The sequence below is a fragment of the Podarcis muralis genome, chromosome 4 (assembly GCF_964188315.1).
Source record: "Podarcis muralis chromosome 4, rPodMur119.hap1.1, whole genome shotgun sequence".
NCBI classification, from domain to species: Eukaryota; Metazoa; Chordata; class Lepidosauria; order Squamata; family Lacertidae; genus Podarcis; species Podarcis muralis.
Window position 1 is genome coordinate 11865990 of NC_135658.1, and position 27490 is coordinate 11893479.

The window sequence follows — 27490 nt, forward strand, 5'->3', positions numbered from 1 at the left end:
TTTGGGAAATGCATTTTATTCCAAAACTGTGAGTTTCTACATGCATTTGGATATGATCCTTGGGCCGAGAATCATGTTGTGGCCTTCAGAGAAGTGAGAGATCCAATGCACAGCTACATTTGACTTGCACGTTCACCCAGGGGGTGAGGAGGAGGCCACCACATATTGGAAATCGCAAATACAATATTCACAAACGTAATTCACAAATACGAAATTCCTCAAGCATCTCTGTGGAGGTTTCATTCAGCTCTCATGAGAACTTATAAGGTGCCCCATACTTTAGATTTGCCCATCTACCCCAGCATTCTCCAACCTGTTGCCCTCCAAATGCTTTTGACCACACTCCCATCATCTGCAACCAGTGTTCCTAGCAGTGCCAGATTTACATATAAGCTAAACAAGCTATAGCTTAGGGCCCCACTCTCTTGGCGGCCCCCCAAAAAATTAAAGGGAAAAAAACCTGGATGTACATTTCCAAAATATAAGATAAAAAACAAAATAAAACCTACATACAGCAACAAGTGTTTTGTGTTGTGTAGTCTCCTATGATGTAAGGAATGGGCCTCACCTGCTTCCTAAAATATCACTGGTTTGCTCATTTCTATATATAGGGTCCCTACATTCTTCATGGACTGGTACATGACAACATGTGCAAATGGCTTTAGATACCTATTAAGTCCAGAAATTACCATATGGCATATATTCAACACAAAAAACAGTGACAATTTGTTGTTGACAAATGGCAGCTGGACATATAAAGGGCCCCATTACCTTCAGTAGCTTAGGGCCTCATCAAACCTAAATCCGGCCCTGGATCCTAGCCATTTAAAGACTTACTGCGTTCAAGTGCACTCAACCAGCATGGGACAAGGCAAGTCTTCATTTGCCTTTCACTCGGCACTCGCCACACCAAAAGATAAAGTCGCTGCTGGCTGCCTGGCAATTGCATGTGTGTACACCTAGTTAGAAAACATTTCCTTCCATTTCTATATTGCAAACAGATCTTTGCCAGTAGCCACCCCACTGCTAATGATCTCTGAAACGGTCCCCTCGGCTGCTCTTGTTGACTATTCCAAAACACCACCTGGACACACTTAGAAATGCAAGACTGCCCACGGCAGAAGCAAAAGCTTTCCCCATGCGAGATAAGATTCGGTGCGGATGATACCTGGCTCCATTACAGCAGAAGCAAGAATCGCAGGGGCCTGGAGCTCTGCAAATCCCTCTTTGGTGTCATCGGATCTTCCTTTAAGGGCAGCCCAGAAGAACATTCTGAAAAAGGAGAGGAAAGAAAGAGAATCATTCCACGTGTGTTAGGCCACCAGAGGAGGCAACCATTTTCCTCGGCGGAGCTCCGCTGAGCAAGTGAAACACATACACAATTAGCAAATTAATTAGGTGGAGAAATAGTTGGATGGAGTCCGTTGCACCGCCAGGCCTTCTTCCTTCCACCTAGAAGAATGGTTTTATTTTTATTTTAACCCTCACAGTCCTTTCCCAGGTGTCAAGAGTTCATATCACCCACCTTCCCCTGTAAATGTAGATGGATCAGAGATTAGCGGACGTGGAGACTGTGGCAGGCTATGAGGAGGAGATCTTGACCTTGCGCAAAAAATACCCAATGGGAGCAGCCAACTGAGAATTAGCCAAAGGTGCCAGCTGTCTGAAAGAATGTTCATGCCTCAGAGCTGAAAGACACAGATTTTCTATCCACAGCCTAAGAGTGCCTCTGCCAATGATGTTTACTAGAGCCAGATGAAAGGACATAGGCCCATGACCTATATCTATCATCCCGCCTTTCTCCCAGGAAAAACAATCTCTCAAAGGACCTGTTGATGACATTTTACCATTGTACCGTGGAGAGTGTATTAACTTATGGTCTGTGTGTGTGGTTTGGGAGCTGCATGGTCAGGGGAAAAAACAATGCTGTCCAGGGTTGTAAAGACTGCAGAGAGAATAATTGGGTGCACTCTTCCCACCTTGGATCAAATCTATGCTTCCAGGTACCGTAAGAAAGCTGCAGAGATAGTGCAGGATAGTGCGCACCCCGGAAATGGGGTATCTGAGTTTTTAGGGGGCTAACCAGGTTGGGATAGCTGGGATAGCAGGCTTGTTGGGTTTTGAATGTCTTATGTAGATTTTTCAATTTTGTTGTTCTGTATGGGACAATGACAATGAAGATTATTGTATCGTAAGATTTACAGAAGCCTTCCTGGTTTCTCATTTGATCCTGGAATGTCCCGCTTTTCCTTAGGACGTCCCTACTTGCATCAGAAAAATATTTGAGGGTATAGTTGGACCTCCCTATTTTCATCAGAGAAACGTTAGTGGGTATGGAGTTATGCGACCCCCGAGCCAGGGAGACAAATAACTATGCAACCTTTAGAAGACATCTGAAGGCAGCCCTGTATAGGGAAGTTTTCAATGTTTTATAATGCTTTTTTATATGTTGGAAGCTGTCCAGAGTAGCTGGGGGAACCCAATCAGGTGGGTAGGATATAAATAGTAAAATTATTATTTGTATTATGGAATAGGATATCCGCATTTTCCTCGGCAGAAATGTTGGAGGGTATGAAATTAAAATAACACACACACATACATAAAAATATTTAAATAAGTAACCCTGCTTTAAGAAACACTGGGAACACCTAAAACCATTTGAAAGCATGCACACACACAGAATGAAAAAACATTTGTCTGTTGGCTAGGATTGCCAGATTTCCAGATTTTTTCAGATAAAAAACACGTGTTGAGCACTTTTTTTTTTTGCATGATTGCCCGCACCAGACCCCAAAACTGAGCCACCCATGCACACATTTTTTAACCCCCCCCCCCAAAAAAAACCTGGACATTTGCTTAAAATTGTAAAAAATTCCTCCGGATGGGCATGTAGACCCCCCCAAAAAGAGGACATGTCCGGGATTTCCCGGACGTATGCCAATCCTACTGTCAGCACAAGGAAAGCAGACAGGAGATCAGACTAGCCACACAAACACCATTCTCTTATTTCCTTCATAATGCATGAGAGTTTTGGATTTGATACCCCGCTTTATCACTACCTGAAGGAGTCTCAAAGTGGCTAACATTCTCCTTTCCCTTCCTCCCCCACAACAAACACTCTGTGATGTGAGTGGGGCTGAGAGACTTCAAAGAAGTGTGACTGGCCCACGGTCACCCAGCAGCTGCATGTGGAGGAGCGGGGAAGCGAACCCGGTTCCCCAGATTACGAGTCTATCGCTCTTAACCACTACACCACACTGGCTCTCTCACCACAGAGGCTACCCCAAACCTTGCCATAGTCCTCAGACCAGTGTTTTCTCTGAGATGCTCATCTTTTTTACGTGTTCGGATTTATGGAGAGTTTGTGTGCATGGAGGAGCACTCGATTATGCGGTTCCCCAACGGAAGCGAGATTCTGCAGAGACAAAAGTACCTTCCATTCTGCTGTTTGTGAGAACAAGGGCATTTGGGTGCGTTTTAGTGCTGCTCCAGAGCATCCAAGCACTTCCTCGAGTCCATCTGGGATATGAAATTTCAGAAGGGAAGATTTCCTCTCAAATGGAAAGAGGGGAAACAAGGCTACTCCATCATCATCTGTGCTCAAGCTTTACTTAGCGATGGAATCAGAGAAAGGTCAGAGGATCTCAAGAGGTTGAAGACTCCTGTGGCCTGAGGCTGCTGTGGATTTTCAGCACTCTGGCTTCTGAGACTTCTTCAGGGGGAAAGGAAGTCCACCATCAGTCACATTGGACTTCAAAAAGAGGACACTTCTAACTGAAAATAAAACGAGGGGATTCGTAAAAAGGAAGCTGAAAGAGAAAGTCAAGTGGGTCAAAGCTCTTCAGAATGCTAGGGGGGTTCTTCAAAATCGCAATAATAGAAGTTCAGCGAAAATGTATACTGACGATCAGTGTGGTTGCTACAAAACCCAAGAGGATTTCTGTGTGATTAACAAGTTAGTGTCAAATAAGTTATAGGGGGCTTCCTTCAGAAAATGGAAGTCTTGCCCAGGTAAAGAGGACCAAAAGGAACAGAAACGTTGGCCAAAGAAATTCCAGTAGACAAAAATGGATGCTGAAAAAAGAATTCTGAGGAGCGTGTTGCCAAAACCGTAAAAGCAAATAAATTATGTAAAGGCATTAGAAACAGGAGACCAAACAGGCAAACTGTTGGACCTTTGGATGAGAAGGGAGTCAAAGGTGTGCTCAATGAGGAAAAGGATGTTTAAGAGAAGGTGAAGGTATTATTTGCATCCGTCATCACTGCAGGAGATGTAGAGCAGCTCATCTGTGCCTGATCCAATTTTCTCAGCAAGGGAGTCAGAGGAAATGTAGCAAATAGTGGTGACGAGAGATGAGCACAATAAAAACCGACAAATCGCTGGGTCTGCATGGCATCCACCTGAGAGTTCTTAAAGAACTCACATGTGAAATTGCTGATCTTCTAACAAAAATATGTAAATCGTCCTTAAGATAGGTAGCTGAAGGCTGGAAAATACCAATGTAAACCAATTTTTAAAAATAATTTGCAGTTTTTTTGGGGGGGGGGGGGCTGGTAAAGGAAGCTACAAGTAGGTTAGCTCAGTATCTGTCCTGGGAAAAAAACTGGTGCAAAAACATGATCAAAGACAGAACAGCCTAGCATATAGAAGAACAAGCCATGCTGAAGAAGTACCAGCATGGCTTCTGCAACGGTACGTGCTGCCTAACATTTTGGAGTTTTGTTGAAAGTGTCCATAAGCCTAGGTCAAAGGACGGTGGAGGGAATACTCTTTACAGTCATACCTCGTGTTGCGTTAGGTTCATGTTGTGTATCTTCAGCTTGCGAACACGGCAAACCCAGAAGTGTATATTTCTGGGTTTCGCCGCGCCTGCGTGCGCAGAAGTGTTCTGCATGCTTCGTGCATGCGCAGAAGTGTTATGCATGCTTCGCACATGTGCAGAAGTGCCCTATCACACTCTGCACTTGTGCAGAAGTGCACCCCAGAACGGATCGTGTCCACAACTAGAGGTATCACTGAACTTGGATTTTCAGTTAGCTGTTGATACAGATCCTTCATTAAAGACTCATTGAATAAGCTTAGCAGAGGTGGGGAAAAGGGAGAAGTCCTCTTGGTGTTGTTTAGTCGTTTAGTCATGTCCGACTCTTCGTGACCCCCTGGGCCAGAGCACGCCAGGCACTCCTGTCTTCCACTGCCTCCCGCAGTTTGCTCAGACTCATGCTGGTAGCTTCGAGAACACTGCCCCACCATCTTGTCCTCTGTCGTCTCCTTCTCCTTGTGCCCCTCATCTTTCCCAACATCAGGGTCTTTTCCAGAGAGTCTTCTCTTCTCATGAGGTGGCCGAAGTCCTCTTATGTATCATTAATTGGTTAAAAAATCAGAAAGCAGGGAAAGGAATAAATGAACACTTCTTCCAGTGGAAGGATGTAGGAAGCTTGGTCCCTCAAGAGATCTGCACTGGGACAGATGCTTTTTAACTTGTTCATAAATAATCTGTAATTAGGATAAGCAGTGAGATGGCCAATTTGCTGGTGACACCCAACTGTTGAGGATGGCCAAAGCTACATAGGATTGTGAGGAGTTCCAAGTAGGTTTATCCAAAGAGGATGAACAGGCATCAAAACGACAGATGCAGGTTCAACGAAAACAAGTGTTAAGCGATGAACACTGGGGCAAAAACGTACACTAATGGGGTCTGAAATGGTAGCAACTGGCAATCCTTGGGAGGGCTGGTGGCTCAGAGTTACCAGTATGGTGTAGTGGTTAGAGTGATGGGCAAAGATCTGGGAGACTAGGGTTCAAATCTATACGAATCTCATTGGGTGACAATGGCCAATCACTATTCCCAGATTAACCTAACCTCAAGGGGTTGTTGTGAGGATGCAATGTGCTGTGGGAGAGCCATCTCCGCCACCCTGAGCTCTATGAAGGAAGTGTGAAATATGAATGTAGTGGTGATAATAATAATAATAATAATAATAATAATAATAATAATAATAATAATAATTTATTTATACCCCATCTGGCTGGGCTTCCCCAGCCACTCTGGGTGCCTTCCAACCAAATATTAAAATACAGTAATGCATCAAACATTAAAAGCTTCCCTAAACAGGGATGCCTTCAGATGTCTTCTAAAAGTTTGGTAGTTGTTCTCTTTGACGTCTGGTAGGAGGGCATTCCACAGGGCGGGTGCCACTACCGAGAAGGCCCTCTGCCTGGTTCCCTGTAGCCTCACTTCTCGCAATGAGGGAACCGCCAGAAGGCCCTCAGCGCTGGACCTCAGTGTCCGGGCAGAACGATGGGGGTGGAGACGCTCCTTCAGATATACTGAACCAAGGCCATTTAGGGCTTTCAAGGTCAGCACCAACACTTTGAATTGTGCTCGGAAATGTACTGGGAGCCAATATAGGTTTTTCAAGACCGGTGTTATGTGGTTTCGGCGGCCGCTCCCAGTCACCAGTCTAGCTGCCACATTCTGGATTAGTTGTAGTTTCCAGGTCACCTTCAAAGGTAGCCCCACATAGTAGTCCAAGCTACTAATTTAACTAACACCAGTTGTTCATGTAGTTTGGTGTGATCTACTCTAATGGGCAACAGCTCTCAAGGCTGTTTTTCCCCCCACCAGCTGCAACCTGCAGAACCTGGGACTGTCTGCATGCAGAAATTTTGCATGGCAATGCAGACATTCCAGGTCTGATTACGGGTAGAGCCACTTTGGCCCTGGACTTCTTGAAGTCCAGATAGCAGCGGCAGAAGGGGAGGCATGGGGTGGTGGTGGCGGTGGCGGCAGAGAGCGCGCCAAAGCACAGCAGCTGGGTTACTGCAAAAACAGGCACCCGTCCAGCACACCCGGCCTCCTCTTAAACAGGCTTCCTTATTTCTCAGACAATAAAAATCTTGATCCACTTAGTGACACCACCGTTTCAAAGAAGCATCAAATAAACACTGGGCTCGAAAACACTTTCTCTTCCCCCAGCCCCTTTCCCTTCCCTCGTTGCTCGCTGCGAAGCTCACATCTCAAGCCTGGTACTCTAATGGAATGTCGAATGCTCAGCAGCTGCACATTTTTAATGCAAAGCTGGGGGCGGAGCCTTGAGAATTATAGAGAGAAACACACACACACACACACACACACACACACACGCAGGCAACATATGGTTTTATGTAATCTTGCCATGAATTTTTTTAACGGAGTGTCCTAATTCATGCTGGACGGAAAGAGCTTTTCCAGCCGGTCCTCTGTGGCTACAGCCCCACTTGCGTGGAGTGTGCGATGCCTTATTGCCGCAGTGCTTGCAGCAAAGGCAGCCCTGGCGCAGAGGCTTAGACAAGAGAACCTCTTTTATGGCCAGCTAGCCAATGGCTAGGGACGTGGGTGGTGCTCTAACCATCTCATTTGTGTTTTCTTTCAAAGAGGTGAGAGTAGCATCTGTGAGAGCCCGGCTGGATTAAAGCATTGCTGTTTCCAACAATGGAGGCAGAACATAGCCAATATGACTAGTTACTATTTGATAGCCTTCCCCTCCATGAATTTGTCTACTCTTTTGAAGCCATCCAAGTTACCCCTAAGGGACGCGGGTGGCGCTGTGGGTTAAACCACAGAGCCTAGGGCTTGCCAATCAGAAGGTCGGTGGTTTGAATCCCTCCGACGGGGGGAGCTCCCGTTGCTCGGTCCCAGCTCCTTCCAACCTAGCAGTTCGAAAGCACATCAAAGTGCAAGTAGATAAATAGGTACCGCTCCGGCAGGAAGGTAAACATTGTTTCCGTGAGCTGCTGTGGTTTGCCAGAAGCGGCTTAGTCATGCTGGCCACATGACCCAGAAGCTGTACACTGGCTCCCTCGGCCAATAAAGCGAGATGAGTGCCGCAATCCCAGAGTCGGCCACGACTGGACCTAATGGTCAGGGGTCCCTTTAACTTTACCTCGCCAATGGCTATTGTCAGGAAAGGCCAGGCAATGCAAAGATCAGACTGAAACAACTAGGGACCGATCAAGTCCAACAAATCCTACCAGTGGACTCCTGGGGTGCAAGCATGGCTTTCTTAATAATAATAATAAATAAATTTTATTTATACCCCACCCTCCCCAGCCAGTACCGGGCTCAGGGTGGCTAACACCAGGTATAAAAACAATTGATTAAAATACAACTTAAAAACAAGATTAAAATACAACATTAAAATGCAGCCTCATTTCAGTAGAAACTCAGATCTTGGGAGTTCTCCAGCCAGATGTCAGGGAGACAGGTGTCCCAGCTTGAGTAACAACCACCTCTCGTCTGCACAGGGACTGAAATACACGGAATCATAGAACTGTAGAATACTAGTCCAACCCCTTCAATGCAGGAATCTCAGCTAGAGTATCCATGGCAGATGGCTATCTAACCTCTGCTTAAAAACCTCCAAGGAACCTCCCATTCTGTGGGGCAGTTTTTAATAGGTAGGGAAATACCCATTAAACACAATTTATCCCTCCAGGAGCCCCCATGTGGGGACTGAAGAGAGTTTTAAAATCCTATTCTTGGCAGCAAAATAAAACGCATAGGCATTAGGGGGTAAAACCTTGTTTTGAGCAAATCGACCTATGAAGGAAGCTGGCTTCCCTTTTGTACCCCGCTTAATAAAGCACCAGGCAACAAATTGGAAAGTAAGCTTAAAAATATAATCTACTTATTTATTATCATGCATGGGTTTCACAGCAATGGCAGCAGTAAAAACTATGCAAGCAAAATACTTATATTCAGGGGATAACGAGCTTCAGGCTTGTGCCTGGAGTAAACACAAGGTACATCTGCCCTTATGGCTGCTCACAGGAAGAGAGCTCAGGAGGAACAGGAAGTACTGCATGCACCTTCCTCTCCAGGAAAAGAGGGGAAATGACATCACACAGAGCCCTCTCTACCAATTGCCTTTCTATGGTCTGAGTATCTGCCTATCAGCAGTGCAGCTCTGTGGACTTAGCCCCTTCTCACGCTAACTACCAATAATACGCATTTGTTAGGTTTGGCTCTCTGTCCACTTTATCATCATCACCATTTTCCAGAATAGCTCAGTTGGTAGAGCACAAAACTCTTAATCTCAGGGTCGTGGGTTTGAGCCCCACGTTGGGCAAAAGATTCGGGGGGTTGGGGTAGATGACCCTCACGGTCCCTTCCATGGAATTCTGGGATTCCATGCACATCTACCATGACCTCCTTTCCTTAAACTAAAAAGCCTCAAACATAGCCACTGAGTTGCCACCATTTCCTGTAGTAGCTCCTACTCCTTCCGAGAATTTGCAAGTGAATCTCCAAAGAACAAGCACATCGTGCTATATTCTCCACCAACCTTCTAGCCTGGCACATACTCAAATCAAACAAATGTTTCCAAACTTTCAACCGAGGCAGAGGGAAATGATCAAACAATGAAGAAACCGCCCGCGTGTGGAAATAATCAGCGGCGCTTACTTCTGGAGAGAGAAATCCACAATGCTCCAGCAGTTTCTGATGCTCTGATCAAAAACAATTGGTTTTGCGAGCAAACATTTTCTTTTTCACCTGCAGCTGCTATCATTTTCTTATCAATCAACACCTTGTGACAACCCACCCCCCTCGGGTGAAAGGAGGTTTGTGGGTTTTTATAAAAATAAAAATAAAATAAAACTAAGAGAACCTATGAAAGATCACTGGGTTGCCCTTAAGGGGTAAAGGCAGCAGCTCATCTTTACACGGTATTGACGAACCGATAGACAATGAAGGAGGTTATTCAATAGACTTGGAAGATTCACTATAGACAAAAGGAAGGACTTCTTTGCACAGCAAGAAGTTAAACTATGGAATTTTCTCCTGCAAGAGGCAGTCATGTCCAACAAGAAAATCAAGCAAATGAATGAGTCTGTTAGTGGCTATCAGGTGCAATGGTTATGTTCTCCATCCTCTATTGCAGCGGTTCTCAACCCGTGGGTCCCCAGACGTTGTTGGACTACAACTCCCATCATCCCTGAGCTCTGGCCTTGCTAGCTAGGGGTGATGGGAGTTGTAGTTCAACAACATCTGGGGACCCACAGGTTGAGAAAGGCTGCTTTATTGGAAGAAGTGTTCTTCTGATTACTAGTTTTGGGGAATCACAAGTGAGAAGAGTGCTGTTGCATTCATGTCCCACTTGTTGGCTTCCCATTGGGGAATTCTGATTGGCCATGGTGAGAACTTAATGCTGGACTACATGGGTCTTTGTTCTGATCCAGCAGGGCTTTCCTTATATTCTTAAAAATGTACACATGCAGGACACACCACTTAAAATACCTGAAGGAGCGTCTCCACTCCCATCGTGCAGCCCGGACACTGGGGTCCACCTCTGAGGGCCTTCTGGCAGTTCCCTCACTGCGAGAACTGAAGTTACAGGGAAACAGGCAGAGGGCCTTCTCGGTGGTGGCACCCTCCGTGTGGAACGCCCTCCCGTCACATAATAAACAACTGAAGACACCTGAAGGCAGCCCTGTCCTGGGAAGTTTTTAATGTTTGATGCCTTAAAGGTAAAGATAAAGGGACCCCTGACCATTAGGTCCAGTAGTGACCGACTCTGGGGTTGTGGCGCTCATCTCACTTTATTGGCCGAGGGAGCCGGCGTACAGCTTCCAGGTCATGTGGCCAGCATGACTAAGCCACTTCTGGTGAACCAGAGCAGCGCACGACAACGCCGTTTACCTTCCCGCCAGAGCAGTACCTATTTATCTACTTGCACTCTGACGTGCTTTCGAACTGCTAGGTTGGCAGGAGCAGGGACCGAGCAATGGGAGCTCACCCCATCACGGGGATTCGAACCACCGACCTTCTGATCGGCAAGTCCTAGGCTCTGTGGTTTAACCCACAGCGCCACATGCGTCCCACGTTTGATGCCTTACTGTGCTTTAATTTACTGGAAGCTCCCCAGAGTGGCTGCAGTAACCCAGTCAGGTGGGTGAGATATTGATATTGATATTATTATTATTATTATTATTATTATAGGTTCAGAACTGCAAATAATGAAAAATTAAAACGGTAGAAGTCCCTCAAATGGTTTAGAATTGCGGGAGAGGAATCCTTGTGGCAGTCAACATGGTTTTGGGAGAAAAAAAGTAGCCTGTAATATTCTCGTGGCTGACACATCTGAAGTTTGTCCACATTGACCTTGTCGATATGGCAAAGCCAGAGGCTAAAAGGGCTTGGGGACCACCGACAGATGTATGCAGTGTGGGGGCACCTGCCTCTAGTAGAAGCTGTGTCTTTAAGAAAGCATATTTCAAGGGCTGGCACCTGCTGAAGTGCCTGTCCGTGGCAGTTAGCTTCAGAATATGCACACTGAGTGGCATGAAAGGAAGACAGGCAGGAACGAACAATCCACCGAGACCAGAGGTTATTTTTAGAGAGAAAGCTTCTCCAGCCAACATTTAATAAATAAGTAACGGAGAAGACCTCCAAGGAAGGCAGCAGCCGCTGGGGCCACGTGAGTTGCTTCCTTAGCCATGAATCTCAAATGCAAGGGCTTTGCAATTTCCCCTTCCTTTCATGCACAGAGTGGTTGAATTTTCCTCCTCTACAATCTCAGTTTTATGCTGGAAGCCGAGCAATGATGGTGGGGAGGGACTGCCACAATTTAGGGATGTGTTCCTCTGAACACGCCCAAAGAATCTGGGATTCACAGAGCAGGGGTAACTTAAAGGTAAAGGGGAAAGGGACCCCTGACCGTTAGGTCCAGTCGTGGACGACTCTGGGGTTACGGCACTCATCTCGCTTTATTGGCCGAGGGAGCCGGCGTACAGCTTCCGGGTCATGTGGCCAGCATGACTAAGCCGCTTCTGGTGAACCAGAGCAGCGCACGGAAACGCTATTTACCTTCCCGCCAGAGCGGTACCTATTTATCTACTTGCACTTTGTGGTTTCGAACTGCTAGGTTGGCAGGAGCAGGGACTGAGCAACGGGAGCTTGCCCCGTTGCGGGGATTCGAACCGCCGACCTTCTGTTCGGCAAGCCCTAGGCTCTGTGGTTTAACCCACAGCGCCACCTGCGTCCCTTAGGGGTAACTTGGATGGCTTCAAAAGAGTAGACAAATTCATGGAGGGGAAGGCTATCAAATAGTACCTAGTCATATTGGCTATGTTCTGCCTCCATTGTTGGAAACAGCAATGCTTTGATCCAGCTGGGCTCTCACGGATGCTACTCTCACCTCTTTGAAAGAAAACACAAATGAGACAAATAAATATTATGATTAGCTATGAATTCACCGTATGGTTTGGGGCAAGCCATTGCCCGTTCTTTAAAGACAACTAAATATAATTATTAGCTATGAAATGATTGCATGGTCTTAGGCAAGCAAGTCTATTGCCCATCCAAATCAAGGTTAAATTCAATCACTTCCGCGCGGCACTCCATGCAGTGAGCGATTTAAGTCATGTGCAACCACTCATGTTCTCTGCACAGAACGTTTTCCCTCTTGCTGCCACCATAAACCTTCTCCCCGCTTCGCACAATGAAGAAAAATCCTCTTGTATCTACATATTCATAAGAACATGATCAGTACACCAAATCCAATTAACTTAATGGACAGGCTCTTTTGAAATACATGCACCACTCAGAGAGAGAGAGAGAGAGAGAGAGAGAGAGAGAGAGAGAGAGAGAGGTGGGGGTGGAGAGAGAGAAAAAAAGGCAGCGAACAACACTCTGCAATCAATACATTCCCGTGTTCTAGGTCAAGGATTGCAATTTTTTTTTTACTTTAAGGAAAAGAGCTTCTGTTCAAAACTACCACAGCAGGGAAACAATCAAAGGAACGCAAAGCAGAAAGAACAAGGAATTCCTGGCAACCTGTCCTTCACAATGCAAATGTGGAGAGAGATGCCATGCAAGAGTGTGCAATACTTGAAACCAATAGTATTGACCTCAAACACTGGAATGAAATGAATGGGGAAAGCAGCATTCGCGAAAGCACACACCGTCCTTGGCTGGTGAGCCGGCACTAGAAGGATAACAGGGTGCCGAGCAGAATTCTTTATGGAAATGTCAAGGCTAGTGGTTTATTGTGCATGTTTGCAAAGGTTCAAAGACAAAGATGCTGTCAACAGAGAAACAAGAACAAAACCAGTTAGGAAAACAATGCTGTCAGTCTTAACTGTGCTAACAGCGCTGTGTAGGTGTAAGTATTGGGGATAGGGGCTCAAACACTTCAAGCGTGGGTTTCGCCGACAAATCGCCCAGGGTTAACAACAGAGTCTTTATTTTGGGGGAACGACGAGCGTCAGCTCAAGAGTAAGCCAAAGTCTGGGATGAATGCAATTGGAAATAGAGAGGCAGAAGGCAGATCTTGATTTCTGGACGGTTTGCATTAGATCAGAAGGAATTCACTGTTTTCCGGTTGTTTAACAACAAGCAGCAAGAAAATGGCTTCCACCCACCACTGCTGGGGCTGAATAAAGCACAGGTCAGTCCAAAGTGGTGTTTCGTATGAAAGGGTTTCTAAGTTCCATTCATTCCTAGGCTCAGAATTCTGTAATTCTAAGTCTATGAATATTGCACCAGGCTTCAGATGGCAGATCTCAAGGTTCTGGTTCCAGGGATGCAGAAAAGCTTTACTTTCGCTTGCATAGCTCGGTCAGTGGCTCAGTCAGGGTCATGGGTTCAAGCCCTATGCTGGGCAAAATATTCCTGCATTGCAGGGGGTTGGACTAGATGACCCTTGTGGTCCCTTTCAACCACAGTTCTATGGTAACGGTATGAGAAGTGTTATAGTGAAGCTGAGTGCTGGACGATTCAGGACAGAGAAAAGAACGGGATTCTTCATGTTAGCACATAGTTAAATAATGGCATTTGTTCCCATAGGAGGCAATGATGGCCACGAATGTAAGGTAAAGGTAAAGGGACCCCTGACCATTAGGTCCAGTCGTGGCCGACTCTGGGGTTGCGGCGCTCATCTCGCTTTATTGGCCAAGGGAGCCGGCGTACAGCTTCCAGGTCATGTGGCCAGCATGACTAAGCCGCTTCTGGCGAACCAGAGCAGCACACAGAAACACCGTTTACCTTCCCGCCGGAGTGGTACCTATTTATCTACTTGCACTTTGACGTGCTTTCGAACTGCTAGGTTGGCAGGAGCAGGGACTGAGCAACGGGAGCTCACCCCATCGTGGGGATTCGAACTGCCGACCTTCTGATCGGCAAGTCCTAGGCTCTGTAGCTTAACCCACAGCGCCACCTGCGTCCCGGTAGGTAGGTATCTATAAAAGAGGATTATCATGGAGGAGAGGTACATTGATGGCTGCTAGCCTTGATGGCTATGGTCTGCATCCACAGTTGGAGGCAGAAATGCTTCTGAATTGCTGGAGACTACAGGAGGGGACTATGGCAAGTTCTTAAAGAAATGGGAGTGCCTGATCACCTCATCTGTCTCCTGAGAAATCTCTATGTGGGACAAGAAGCTACAGTTAGAACTGGATATGGAACAACTGATTGGTTCAAAAATTGGAAAGGAGTACGACAAGGCTGTATATTGTCTCCCTGCTTATTTAACTTATATGCAGAATTCATCATGCGAAAGGCTGGGGAGGATGAATCCCAAGCCGGAATTAAGATCGCCGGAAGAAATATCAACAACCTCCGATATGCAGATGACACAACCTTGATGGCAGAAAGTGAGGAGGAATTAAAGAACCTTTTAATGAGGGTGAAAGAGGAGAGCGCAAAATATGATCTGAAGCTCAACATCAAAAAAACTAAGATCATGGCCACTGGGCCCATCACCTCCTGGAAAAGAGAAGCCCTGAAGGAAATCAGCCCTGAGTGCTCACTGGAAGGGCAGATCCTGAAGCTGAGGCTCCAATACTTTGGGCCACCTCATGAGAAGAGAAGACTCGCTGGAAAAGACCCTGATGTTGGGAAAGATGGAGGGCACAAGGAGAAGGGGACGACAGAGGACGAGATGGTTGGATAGTGTTCTTGAAGCTACCAGCATGAGTTTGACCAAACTGCGAGAGGCAGTGGAAGACAGGAGTGCCTGGCGTGCTCTGGTCCAGGGGGTCACAAAGAGTCGGACACAACTAAACAACTAAACAACAACAACAACAACAGAAGGAGGGGACAGTGTTCATAGAATCAAAGAATTGTGCTCCAGTTCTGCTTGCTGGTTTCATGCCTCTCCTGGTTCTGGGAGACCAGCTGAACTCATCTTTGCCTCTTTTCTCTTCTCCCAGACTCTCCACCACAGTCTCTCACTGCTCACTAAGCCCTGTTAAAGAAGGTAAAGGGACCCCCGACAGTTAAGTCCAGTCACAAATGACTCTGGGGTTGCGGCGCTCATCTCGCTTTACAGGCAGAGGGAGCCAGCGTTTTTCCGCTTCTGCAGACAGTTTTTCCGGGTCATGTGGCTAGCATGACCAAGCCGCTTCTGGCGAAACCAGAGCAGCGTACGGAAATGACGTTTACCTTCCTGCCGGAGTGATGCCTATTTATCTACTTGTAGTGCGTGCTTTCGAACTGCTAGGTTGGCAGGAGCAGGGACCGAGGAACGGGAGCTCACTCTGTTGCGGGGGCTCAAACCGCCGACCTTCCGATCAGCAAGTCCAAACAGCACAGTGGTTTAAACCACAGCGCCACCCACGTCCTGTTACCCCTTCAGCTTCTGACACCTCCTCCTCCCAGGCTCCCCTATCTTCTCCCTCTGTCCCCTCGTTGTCGCCCCACCACCATCACCACTCCCTGGGCTCTGAGTCCTCTTCCCTTGAGGGTTCCTGAGCTGCTTTCGCCTGCCACTCCTCTGCGTCCAACCCGTCTGACACCTGCAAACCCATACCTTTCGAGGAAACAGGAAAGGAGAGGGGCCTGTTAAACACCACAGAGCATATCTCAAGTCCATGACATTTTGCACTGCCACCGAGGGAGGGGGGGACGACGACAACAAAAGCAGAGGGGCAGGAAGAATCCATCCTCCCGCCCTCCCTTATGCCACACGCCCAACGACCCACAGCTCCCTCTGTTTTGAATCGCCAAATCATGCATTTCTCATTAATGGCCCAGACACAGAGAGTTTTCAATTAAGTCAGAAAGCGCTGTTGTAGTAATTACATTATGATATTAGCCCCCACAGATTAATACATTGGCAGCCGCGTGCAGGTTGCCTTCTGCAATTGTGTCACGCTCCGCTCGTTTGCTCTGGTAATGTAACCAAAACACAGGAATGTCTCACATAAAACGGCATCGGCCATCTGGATGGCTGAGATCAGCAGCTCCCATAGTCTATAAGGTTGGGTGCAGAAAGTAGCTTTTTTTCCTAGAGACTGGGAGTGTGGCAGCATGGCTGCGACCCTCCTTCCCTTCTTTACATCTGCAAGCTGCATTAGCATGCTGATCAGCTCCCAATCCCTCTTCTGTTTCTCACTTGAAGCTAAGTTTCCCGCACAATCTACCACTAAACATCTCTTAGCACCCTGGCTGAGTGCTTTAGCTGAGAGGAGAGGTGTCCTTGGACCTCTTTTCCTTGCCCAGATGGTGGAGAGAAAAGTGTTTGTGTGCAGAAACTAGCCTACAGTATAAAGGCAAAAATTTACATTTGTCCCTCCTCCCACTACTGCTTCTGGCTCCACCCACCACCGCCATGTGGCCCTCAGAAGGCTGCAAAAAATGGATTGGACTACTGCAATGCGCTTTACGTGGGGCTACCTTTGAAGGTGACCCAGAAACTGCAATTAATCCAGAATGCGGCAGCTAGACTGGTGACTAGGAGTGGCCGCCGGGACCACATAACACCGGTCCTGAGAGATCTGCATTGGCTCCCAGTACGTTTCCGAGCACAATTCAAAGTGTTGGTGCTGACCTTTAAAACCCTAAACGGCCTTGGTCCTGTATACCTGAAGGAGCGTCTCCACCCCCATCATTCAGCCAGTGAGATCCAGCACCAGGACCTTCTGGAGGTTTCCTCACTGTGAGAAGCAAAGCTACAGGGAACCAGGCAGAGGGCCTTCTCGGTAGTGGCACCCGCCCTGTGGAACGCCCTCCCTTCAGATGTGAAGGAAATAAACAGCTATCTTCTCTTTAAAAGACATCTGAAGGCAACCCTGTTTAGGGAGGTTTTTAATATTTAATGCTGTATTGTTTTTAACACTCAATTGGAAGCCGCCCAGAGTGGCTGGGGAAACTCAGCCAGATAGGTGGGGTATAAATAAATTATTATTATTATTATTGTTCAGGTAGTGATAAACCTCATTGCAAGAAGTGAGGTTACAGGGAACCAGACAGAGGGCCTTCTTGGTAGTGGCGCCCACCCTGTGGAACACCCTCCCTTCAGATGTGAAGGAAATAAGCAGCTATCCTATCTTTAAAAGCCATCTGAAGGCAGCCCTGTTTAGGGAAGTTTTTAATATTTAATGCTTTATTGTTTTTACCACTTGATTGGAAGCCGCCCAGAGTGGCTGGGGAAACTCAGCCAGATGGGTGGGGTATACATAATTAATTATTAATTATTAATTATTAATATTAGTTATCTATTATTATTATTATTATTATTATTATTATTATTATTATTATTATTATTATTATTATCAAGGTTCCTCTCTCCTGCTCTGCTGCCTCTTGCCAATGCCAGTAGCATGCTAAGCCTCTCAAGCCAGGAGGGCAAAACAGCTGTCCAGATATTGCCCATGATATTTATTAAAAGTTTTGGCCCACCCCAATTAAAATGGGCTAGAAGTCAATTTCACAGCCATTGCTTTTTAAGATCTCGCAAAAATGTTAATTCATGGAGAGGCAGTAATTTATCTGGCTGCAGTCACTCCCAGGCAAAGACTTGCACATTTTAAATACCACTCTTGCCTCTCTCCTTCACTTGGTTCCCAGAGCTTAAGAAGCCCAAGGAAGCCAATCGGGGTTGTTGTTAATCCCAAAGCTTAAGAAAAGTAAGCATGATTGAGGTCCAGCGCTGAGGGCCTTCTGGCGGTTCCCTCACTGCGAGAAGCCAAGTTACAGGGAACCAGGCGGAGGGCCTTCTCGGTAGTGGCACCCGCCCTGTGGAACGCCCTCCCATCAGATGTCAAAGAGAAAAACAACTACCAGACTTTTAGAAGACATCTAAAGGCAGCCCTGTTTAGGGAAGCTTTTAATGTTTAACAGACCATTGTATTTTAATACTTTGTTGGAAGCCGCACAGGGTGGCTGGGGAGACGCAACCAGATGGGTGGGGTATAAATAAATTATTATTATTATTATTATTATTATTATTATTATTATTATTATTATTGAAGGCAAAGATCACCCACAACCGCGACATGGCAGTCAAAGTGCTTGGAAGGCCCAGGAACCCACTTCTGACACCCTAACCGGGGTTGTGGCAAGCTTGCAGATTTAATTTAAAGGAAATAATGGGGGGACTGTTCCACCTGAGGATGTGATTTGAAAAGCAGCCTGGCACATAGGTGAGGAACTGTTGAAGGAGCTGGTATGTTTAGTTTGGAAAAGAAAGAGGAGATAGGATAACCACCTTCCAATATCTCAAGAGCTGTCACATGGAAGATGGAGCAAGCTTGTTTTCTCCTGCTCTGGAGGAGACAACTCGAACCAATGGCTTCAAGTTACAAATAATAATAATAATAATAATAAATTTTATTTATACCCCGCCCTCCCCAGCCAAGACCAGGCTCAGGGCGGCTAACACCAGGTATAAAAAAACAATTGATTAAAATACAACCTAGAAACAAGATTAAAGTACAACATTAAAATGCAGCCTCATTTCAGTAGAAACTCAAATCAAAAACTTTTTGGGGATGAAAAACGTCAAATCTTCACCAAGGCCAACTAACCAGACTGGTTCTACGTGGGCCAGAAAAAAGCCAGGGAAGTCCCCAGATAGGAGTTCCATCACAGAAGGAGAAAGGAAAAAGGAAAGAGGGGGAGGGGAACAAGTTGATTCTAAGCCAAAGGCCAGGTGGACCAACTCTATTTCAGGCCCTGCGGAAAGAAATCAGATCCCACAGGGCCCTGGTCTCATGAGGCAGAGCGTTCCACCAGGCCAGTGTTGAAAAGGCCCTGGCTCTGGTTGAGGCTAATCTGACTTCCTTAGGGCCCAGGACCTCTAGGGTGTTGCTATTTATGGACCTTAAGGTCCTCCGCGGGGCATACCAGGAGAGGCGGTCCCATAGGTACAAGGGTCCTAGGCCGTGAAGGGCTTTAAAGGTCAAAACCAGCACCTTAAACTTGACCCTGTACTCCACCAGGAGCCAGTGCAGCTGGAAAAGCACTGGGTGAATCTGCTCCCGTGGCAGGGACCCCGTGAAGAGCCTCGCTGCAGCATTCTGCATCCGCTGGAGTTTCTGGGACAGCTTCAAGGGCAGCCCTGCGTAGAGCGAATTACAGTAGTCAAAAAAGGAGTATCTGACTCAACATCAGGAAAAACTTTCTGACAAGCTGTTCAACAGTGGAACCATCTCCCTCAGGAGGTTGTGGACTCTCCCTCCTTGGAGGCTTTTAAGCAGAGGTTGGGTGGCCATCTGTCATGGAGGCTTGAGCTGAGATTCCTGCATTGCAGAGCGTTGGACTAGATGACTCTTGTGGTCCCTTCCAACTCTACTATTCTACAATTCTATGCTTACCACATCACTGAATCAGATCATCGATTGTTGCCTGCTTTGAGCGAAGTCCTCCATTGCTGTATTTTGACACGGGCTACTATAGAGAGGGTGTAAACCTGCAATTAGCACATTTGCAGTGGCTGATGCAGCCCTTTGTCAAATTGTGAGCAATGGAGGATGTTTGGATGTAAATTGCTAATTACTGCATCCCAATGTCTCACTTGGAAAGCACTTTTGAGGCGGTTAAAGAGGAACGCCACTAGAGAAACGCTTTTTCCTCCTCTCTCCTTGTTCATCTTGTCCTGACGCAGATGAACATGCCCTGAATGCAGCCCTGTGCCGAAGTTTGGAGGGCTATAGGCAGAGAAAGAGAATAGAAAGCGCCGGTGCCGTGGGGCAGGGAGGAGGGGCAGAATAATCTATTGGCTTCAAAGAGTCAAAATATCTGCCCTGCTCGACAAGGCAGCCTCAGAGAGCACTTAAAGAGAACACTGCGGGGAATTTAATGACCATGAGAAAGCTGAAGAGAAAAGGGGTTTTTGTACAGGCATGGTTGGTTTTAGTCTTTTCAGGGACAAAAAATAAAAGGGTCAGCGGGGTCGAGAGGTCATCGTTTCATGGGTTAAGCAACAAGACAAAAGGACCTTTTCTCCACTCGGCTATTCAGCCTTCGGAAATGTCCCGATCGGGGTTCCCCCACCCTCTGGTTCTGCCCACCTTGAAGACCACAGCAACCTCCCAGACGGCCCTTTTTCTACCACAATCTGTACTATTCATGAAATGGACTCGAGCTGACTTACGGGGGTGGAGGGGAGGAGGGGGGGTGACCTCTCACCGGAGTTTAAAACCAGTCTTAATTAACTTAGGCCAATTCATCCCTCCGGCAAAGCCTATACTTCAGGGCAGGACCTCACCGGTGGGCTCAGTGGCCTCCAATGTTAATCTTTTGTTATCTTCTGCCCTGTAATCCCTTCCCAACCCTCCGGGTCAGATCATAGTTGCTGATTAATGGAAAGGGAGACCTGCTATTCTGAAGTTAGGACGGATAAGGTCTTGAATATCTTCCCTGCCTGTGTTTCCATTGGCTGAAAGGAGAGATGCATTTCTGAACGCTAAAGGAATCCAAGCATTCACCCATCAACAATGAGACATTCGGCTGATACGCAACTAAGCCACACTCAGAGTTTAGGATGTCAGAGCACTCTGATGAAAGCGAGAGCGGGAACGGAAATTGGCAAAGTCCACTTACTCATCCCATGCCCAGAATGGAAATCAACCCACTTAATATGATTGACGTTCACGGTTGTTGTTTCTTTCAAGCCACAAAGGGAATGCCACTGATGGAAGTTTTCCCCATTTCCATTGCACTGAAAATGAATGGGTTGGGATAATGCAATTAATTACATAAACCACACAGCGTTCATAATTTTGCTACAGTGGGCAGCAAGATGAATATGGTTTTTGGTGGAAGATGAACTGCAGTGGGATGGGAACAGCGCTGCGTGCGATTAATACAGGGCGGAATGGAAGATGGTGCCTTCTGGCATCCCTACTCACGAGCACACCCATTGGAAGCAAAGCATTTCAGTAACTTGAGTCTACTGAGGTCAATGTGTCTACTCTGAGTATGACTAACAGTTGGTATCACCGAGATAAGAGAGAAAGAAGGTGGGAGAATGTCATGTTGAAAAGAAGCCTTAAAAAGAACTTTCATGCACCTGAAATCTAAAGAGCCACAGAACTGGCATATTTGTGTGTCTGCTATTCCATTCAATACATCTATCATTTTGGTTTTCTTTTTCAACTGCTGGCTTTATTAACGAAGTAGTACAATCCAGCTGTAGTTGCCCAGAAGAAAAAACTGAAGGATCCTAAAAACCTGTCAGAATTATCCCAGTTAGCACTCCATCTCCAGATGGCCCCAATCTCAGTGTGAAAGTCCATACCTCTCTGAGCAGTGATTGATCTTAGCTCACTGTTTTAGACACTAGTTTTGATTAATATCCTGCAAGGTTCCCACACTCGCTTTCCCTACTCAAGTGTTTTTTTCTTTTTTTAAAAAAACTTTATTCTCCACCTGCTCCCAATGACAGACACCTCATTTTTCACTTAAGAAAAAAATTCTAATATTTTTAGGCACTACACAGAAAGAACAACCAATGCAGAAAAACTTTGAGACAATTACCTAAGTTCGGTGCTGCTGAGATCAATTCACTTATTCTTTATGTATTAGTTGTCCCACAGCAAGGTTTCTTTGGTCTACTTCAACAATTTTGTAATTATAACAGATGCTTTACAACGTTTATGCTGTTCATTGTCACAACAACCCTACATGGTTGGCCACAACAAAGGATGACTCGTGGTAGAGAGAACGTTGTCCAGAGCTGTCCAATGACTTTAGGGCTAAGAAATTATTGTCCAGGATCAGAGGGTAATACACACACTAGATGACCCTTGGAGTCCCTTTCAACTCTACAGTTCTATTAGTAATAGTAATAGTAATTTATTATTTGTACCCCGCCCATCTGGCTGGGTTTCCCCAGCCAGTCTGGGCGGCTTCCAACAAAGATTAAAAATACATTAAAATGTCACACATTAAAAACTTCCCTGAATGTCTTCTAAATGTCAGGTAGTTGTATATCTCTTTGACATCTGGTGGGAGGGCGTTTCACAGGGCGGGCGCCACTACCAAGAAGGCCCTCTGCCTGGTTCCCTGTAACTTGGCTTCTCACAGTGAGGGAACCGCCAGAAGGCCCTCGGAGCTGGACCTCAGTGTCCGGGCAGAACGATACGGGTGGAGACGCTCCTTCAGGTATACTGGGCCAAGGCCGTTTAGGGCTTTAAAGGTTAACACCAACACTTTGAATTGTGCTCGTAATTGTGTTCACATAAGCTCAGTTGAACTCGAGCTACATTCCCGACGTCACAGATGCTAAGATAAAAGAGCCTCTAAGCGTCCCTTTTTTCCAGGGACAGTCCCGGATTTACAGAAGCTGTCCCATTTTTTCATTTGATCCCAGAATGTCCTGATTTTCCTAGGACGTCCCTATTTTCATTGGAGGAATGTTGGAGTTGTGCAAGCCCTTAGCCAAGGAGAAAAGTCACTATACAACCTTTAGAAGACATCTGAAGGCAGCCCTGTACAGTCATACCTTGGATCCCGAATGCCTTGCAAGTTGAACATTTTGGCTCTTGAAAGCCACAAACCTGAAAGTAACTATTCCAGTTTGCAAACTATTTTGGGAAGCCAAACATCCAACGGGGCTTCTGTGGCTTCCAATTGGCTGCGGGAGCTTCCTGCAGCCAATCAGAAGCCGTGCTTTCGTTTCTGAACATTTTGGAAGTCAAACAGACTTCTGGAATGGATTCTGTTCGACTTCCAAGGTACGACTGTTTAGAGAAGGTTTTTTTTTAATGTTTACTGTTTTATTATATTTTTATATATGTTGGAAGCTGGGCTGGCGCAACCCAGTTAGGTTGGCTGGGTATAAATAATAAAATTATGATTATGGAATAGGGTGTCCCCATTTTCATCGGAGAAATGTTGGAGGATATGAGATGTTCAAGTAGCTGATAATTGTCAACAGTGCTTTTTTTCTTAAAAAAATGTTTAAGGGTATTCATTTTGATTCAAGAAAATCACCATTTTATACTTCAAATCGGGGAAAATACAGTAAATGGACAAAAGTATGAAGATTCACAAAATGTTCAGGGGTATGTGTACCCCCAGAAAAAAAGCACTGACTGTCAATGACTTTTGGGGTTCTTTCCAATTCTGCAATGTTATGATTCTATGATATGAACTGTGTTCCTCTGGATGGTCTCAGGAATTGAGATTTGCATCCTCAGGGATCGAGCACCACATCCCCCTCAGTTTCTTGCGTAGGAATGAACCTGAAGGGGAACTGGACCATAGAATTGTTCTGAATTCCAGTCTGATCTTCTCTCCACCACTGCTACCAAGACATGCCTTGCAAATATTCCACTCTCACAAAACATGGTAGCAGCAATAATAACAGTACTACGTGTGAAGTGCAGAAGTGGCCTTTTTCACTGGTTCCCATGGTAATTGGTGGTGTTAAGAGCTGTTTGTAATTTGTAAGGCCTCAAGTTCAACAAAGAAAGGAGGGAAAGAACAAGGCAAGGCAAGCTTTTATTAGTGTGTTAAATAAACTCTCCATTCTACAATTCCTTTCATATGCCTTGAGTTTCCAGTATGACCAGAGGAACACCAATCTTCAAAGGCCATAGTCATATCAAAATACACTGTAATCCACTCACCCCTCCTAGCTTTCATCGGAATGGTCTCCATCATCATTAAGAAAAATTTAATTAATTGAAGGCTTACCACTCTGGTAATGCATTTTAGTTAATTATCAGAGTTTGTTTCTGAAGGAGCTATTAATCTTCAAAGATTGTCAAGTGTTTTGCAGGCCATTATGCCCCTATTTTGCAAACCGGGCTCTTTAATCAGACACCCAAAGGCCATGCTCCAATCAACCCCAGGCATGAAACCTTTGTTCCTTAATGGGAATGAATGATCTCTAAGCCCAGATGTTCAGGCACATTTCCTAGGAGGTTCTCAAGCACCTGCTCACTGCTGGGGCAATATTATATCCATGGCCTTGCATAGCTTGTTTATTTCTCAAGAGCCTGAAGCTGTTTTCATACGATTCTCAGGAGACGTTGCATCCATAAAGCCTGGATATGCAACCTTCCCAAACCTGGAAGAAGTTTCAGACTGCAACGCCCATCATTCCAGGCTGCCAATGATGGTGGGACAATGGGACAAGGCCTAGCTAGATGGCTTCTGAGATCCCTTGCACCCTATGATCCTCTGCATCCATGAGTTAAGAATGTGTGAAATTCTTGATGAAATTGCCAAGATTGGCAATATTGTCAGATTCTTGAGGCCCTCTGTAGTAGATTCTGTGGGTCAAGATGGCTTTTTCTCTATGTTCATATTTGTAATTTTAGGACGGCCCAGGGAATTGTCTGAAGGCACACAACATGGGTCTAATGAAAATCTAGGCTAGTCTTCCTCAACCTCAACCTGGTGCCCTCCTTATGCTTTTGACTACAGCTCTTACCTGCAACCTTCCCGAACAACTATAATGGAGAACCCATTTAGCTGCCGTGTTTAATAAGAGCAACCCTCAGCGAATTAGTCTAACCCTTTTTAAAGACATCTAAGCTAGTAATCATCTCTACACCTTGTGGCAGTTAGTCCCATTAGTTAATTATTTCCTCTATCAGCAACAAAATAGACTGGATGGGATTTCTTGTAGCCCCATAACTCTGTACCTTCTACAAAGCAGAGGTGGAACTATGACTCTTTGATTAAGGTTCAAGATCTTCTGGTAGATCTCTTGGTGTTCAACAAATCAACAAAGATTTCTGGCTCCTAATGGTTTAGTAACAAAAAACTCCCCCTTGCCCAAATTATACTGCCCAATTTAAGAATGAATGTGTGGCTAGTGGCCATCAGGTAAACTACAAGTGGATTTCTGTGAAGAAGTAGTTCAGTTGTGGTATTGAAAACAAATGCTTGGGCTTGAAATTATTTAATTCTAGGTGTATGCCTTTTGCTGTAGGCTCCAGTTGGGTGGATCTAGGGGTTCTGGAAAGAAAAGTGTTGTGTATCCAATGTAGTGCTATATTTAAATCACCCTAGTAGTACCCTTGGCATATGGGTTTCATGGCAGGTGAACACTGTTGTGTAAGATAATGCATTGGAAAGTCACTGGTAGCTTTGTAGCACAAGTTCCTGCTAGTGCAACTCTTGAGTTGAATTTCTCTGTTGTAAAACAAAGCTATCATCATCATCATCATCATCATCATCATCATCATCATCATTATGCTGCCCATCTTACTGGGTTGCCCCAACCATTCTGTGCAGCTCCCAATAAAATATTAGCTAGTTCACATATCTGCACTAGAGGACAGACAATGTGGGATTCAGCCCAAAATAGATGCTGCAGCCCTGAAGTATATCCATCTTGACAAAAAGCCCTTTCCTTAGTCTATCACAAACCTATTGCTTCCACAGTGTGACCCACAAGTTCCATAGATGGCCCCAGTGGTGCCATAACCTCAAACTTGATTTCTATCTTTCTCTCCTTTTTCACCCTTAGCCACCTCTGCTCAGTTAGCTAGCAGGCATGACTCTTGGGTAATGAACTTCAAATCCCACGCCTCTGGAACTCTGATCATATGGCCAATCAGTCTGCAGAAAGCCCACTGAAGAGGATGGGGAAATTGCCTAGCAGGGGGGTTGAGAGAGAAGATTGCACTCCAAGACGGGTTATCAAACCGTCTTCCATCTACTTAGATTTAATTAAAAGTGCCTGTCGAAGATGGTTAGATTTTACCGTGCACATGGCAGCGAGAACGCAATGTTTTCAACAAGGTGATAATTATTTTCTTTTGCAGGCGGTTTTCGAGAACATTTCCACACCGGGGTATTTCTATAACTAAGATGACTCAGGTTGACAGAAGCTGTCGATTTGGGCTTGAGACGAACGATTTGGAAAAAGAAGAAGGAGAAGAGGAGAAAGCAAATTATAGTGGGAAGCATTTTGATTCCTTTTTTATTGTTATTATCCTCATGTTATTGCACCTGTGAAATAACACCTCTGATGACTTTGGGAGAAAGATGGGGAAGAAGAAAAAAGCGAAACTTGTGTAACTTACTAGAACCACCAAAGTTCTGATACAAAGGCCAGGTTATCTCAGAACAATCCCCTGCCACAATATTCTTAAGCCTACCACTTGGAACAGCACTGAATAGTCCAGCAGGTCAATGAAGATTTTCAGGTGCAGTGCCATATCGGCTGACTTCATCAGAGCAAGGAAGCAGAGGTTCATTTTGCCCATCATCAAATTAGCCACAGTCAGATCCTTTTCACTTTTTTCTGGGACATATTTTAGGACGTACAAATATGCAGGTGACGGGCAAGGAAGCAGGTGAGTGGGCATTTGCCTAGCTAAGAAGAAAAATGTAACTAATTGGTTACATATATTATGCTTACAGATGTTCCACAATAGCATGTCCCTCAGATTCAAGGATCTTTCTCAATGTGGCAAAACAAGGGAATTTCCCCATTGAGAATCACAAATGGTGAGAGGGCTGCTGTGTTCATCTCCCGTTTTACAAACATCCCATAGACATCAGTTTGCTCATGGTGAGAACAAGATGCTGGACTAGATAGGACCATCATCTGATCCACCACCAAGACTTCTTATAGGCAGGGTATATGAATCTATCCCCTTTGGGAATGGTGTTATTTCAACATTTCGGAGTATGTGAGAGGGGGTGTCTGAATCTCACACCCTTCTAAAACTCATAAGGTAAAGGTAAAGGGACCCCTGACCATTAGGTCCAGTTGTGGCTGACTCTGGGGTTGCGGTGCTCATCTCGCTTTACTGGCCAAGGGAGCCGGTGTACAGCTTCTGGGTCATGTGGCCAGCATGACTAAGCCGCTTCTGGAGAACCAGAGCAGCTCACGGAAACGCCATTTACCTTCCCGCCAGAGTGATACCTATTTATCTACTTGCCCTTTGATGTGCTTTCGAACTGCTAAGTTGGCAGGAGCTGAGACCGAGCAACGGGAGCTCACCCCGTCACGGGGATTCGAACCGCTGACCTTTTTTTCCTTTTTTTTAAATAATATTTTATTAAGTTTTTTTCCTTACAGTCAAAAATGTAAAAAGTAGAGAGAAAAGAAAAAGAAAAAAGAAAAAAAGAAATATATAACAATCCAACTTTCCATAATGTTTTTAACAATCCAACTGGACTTCCCCACATCCTCCAAACCCTGCGTTCTTTGCAATAAAAGCGTCAGCAATTTGTTACCTTATTTCATAACTTACTGTATCTTTCGATTATCATGTTTCTAAATTCACAATGTTATATCCCAATTCTTATATATTTAA

At 45.6% G+C, this 27490-nt stretch overlaps 1 protein-coding gene across 17 annotated transcripts in view; it reads right to left on the minus strand.

Moving 5' to 3' along the window:
* Window positions 1–27490, minus strand: part of TENM4 (teneurin transmembrane protein 4) — a 625655-nt gene that overhangs the window by 433135 nt on the left and 165030 nt on the right. For 16 of the 17 annotated variants that reach the window (XM_028725942.2, XM_077926946.1, XM_028725952.2 and 13 more), the window contains one exon: window positions 1169–1272. The exons of the other annotated variant lie outside the window; for it this stretch is intronic. The gene's annotated coding sequence lies outside the window, so the exon portion shown is untranslated. The remainder of the gene's footprint in view (window positions 1–1168; window positions 1273–27490) is intronic. 17 annotated transcript variants of the gene reach the window in all.